Here is a 2,134-nt window from a genome sequence, read left to right on the forward strand (position 1 = left end):
CCTCTCCCTCTCCCTCTCCCTCTCCCTCTCCCTCTCCCTCTCCCTCTTCTTCACTATCCAGGCTCTTCAGACAACCCTGCTGGCCTCACTTTGGCTGTGCCCAGGCCATGGGTGTGGAGCAGGAGGCTCTGCCCAGCCTTGTCTCTTGCCTTGGCTCCTGCTTCCCTCCTCCTGCCCCAAAGCTGCAGTGCCCAGTCCCTGCCCAGCTCTGCTCCAGGGGGATGAGAGATGGAGACCACCATGTTCATGGTGGCACCTTGGCATGTCCTGAGGGGCAAAAACCCCAGGAGCCATTGTGGCTGCAGTCTGAACTGGATCAGGCTGTGACCTTGGAGCAGAGAGCTGTGGAGGTTGGAGGCAGGAGTTCAGGAGGTGGGTGCAGGTATCACAGGGATGTGCCATCCCGGTGGAGCGGCTGTGTGCCACATCCATGGGACACACAGACATGTGTGATGTATTTTGGTCCAAGGTTGGAGCAAATGGTATGAAAGAACCAGCTGGGCTTTGGAGGGGTTGTTCTGTGCCCAGCCAGGTCAGGGTGATCTTCATTCTCCGCCTGATCCAGGAGCAAGGGGAGCCAGACAGGGACACTCAGTGACTGGCACATGGAGCAGGGCTTCAAGTCTGTATGAGCCTCTGCTTGTGCTGCCTCCCCTCCTCTGCCATCTATCCTCCATCCTTCTGCCCATTCCTCAGTCCTCAGCAGTCATCCCGTTCTTCCTGAGTTTACTCGAGTGTCACTGCTCCCCCAGCCCGGAGCAAGGCTACCGGAGAACAGCTGTGAATCACCGAGCCTGGAGGAGCCCGTTCTCCCGAAGCCGGCAGAGAAGGAAGCTCTCCCGCAGTGATGCTCACATTTGGAATCACCAGCATGTCTCCTATGAGTCTCTGTGCAATATTCTTCCTCAGGCTCTAGCAAGAAGGAGCCTTTGCTTCACTTCTTCGCTTCCACCAAAGAACTTGCTGCAGACTGTGTGACGGACACGTCTGTTCTTTGCAATTCTGGTTTTGCCTAAGTAAATATTGTTGCTGACAAAGATTGTTAAACTATTTACAGACTGAGTGTATTTAATATTTGTGTTACTGGAAGGACAGCACACGGAGATGCAGCCACTGGGAGGAGGTCCAGCCTGGCCATGGCTCCCGTGGCACTTCCCCAGGGATACTGGAGCTGTCAGAGGTGGCTCTGCAGCCCCAGTGGGGTCCCCAGTCCATGGTGTTGTTGCATGCTGTATAAAGCACGTGGCAGTAGCTTTCAAGTCACTATTTAAAGCACCTCTTTTCTACTGTACAAATGTCACAGGGCACTGCTAGGATAGACAATCACAGGTTGCCTTTTTTAAAAAATAATTTCTTTTTCTAAGTGAGAGATTTTTAGAAGCCAGTCTGTGGAGAATATTCAGAGCACTTGACCCAGAGTAGTGTTAGCTGCTCCACTGCAGCCTTGTACAGGGCTCTCCAGGTAACTTTCTCCTCTCAGCAAATGTATTTCCTTATTTAAAGGGATGCTGTCAGCTTCAAACCTGTAAGCAAGCACATTTCCTTACCTATGTTACCAGCAACACTTTCATTATTAAAACCCTTGTCTTGCCACTCTGTCTACTCGCAGTTTGCTGTTTGATTTCACCACTGGGACAGCCACAACCATCCCAGCTGCCACCATCTGGTGCCAGCTCCATGCCCTGGGACAGCTACAGTCCTTCAAGGGCAGAAGTATTTCTTTCACAGCTGTGGTTTCTCCTGGAAGATTCCTGAACACACCAGCCAGAATCTCTTGTTTCTGCTGGCTCTTTCTTCTGTTGGCTCTGATTTTGCTTTGTTCTCCTGCAGACCCCACTTCTCTGGTCAGGGTCCCCTTCAAAGGCAGTGGCTGGCACCCTGCCCAAGCCCCTTGGCATTTCTGCCAGCACCAAACCTCCTGCTGCCCTCAGGCAGAGCAGGCTGGGACCTTGGCTCCTTCTTCCCAGGAGGACCTTGGCTCCTTCCCCCTGCTACCCCTGCGTCTATTCCAGATCCATTGCATTTTCCTTTGATTAGAAAAGATTCCCCAGGTATTTGCCCACCTGTGAGCTGGGAGGGACTACCCAGGTAGGGCACAGGTAGGCTGAAGCTGGAATGATCCTGAGATATGGCT

The sequence above is a fragment of the Corapipo altera genome, unplaced genomic scaffold (assembly GCF_003945725.1).
Source record: "Corapipo altera isolate COAL_440 unplaced genomic scaffold, ASM394572v1 103, whole genome shotgun sequence".
Taxonomy (NCBI): Eukaryota; Metazoa; Chordata; class Aves; order Passeriformes; family Pipridae; genus Corapipo; species Corapipo altera.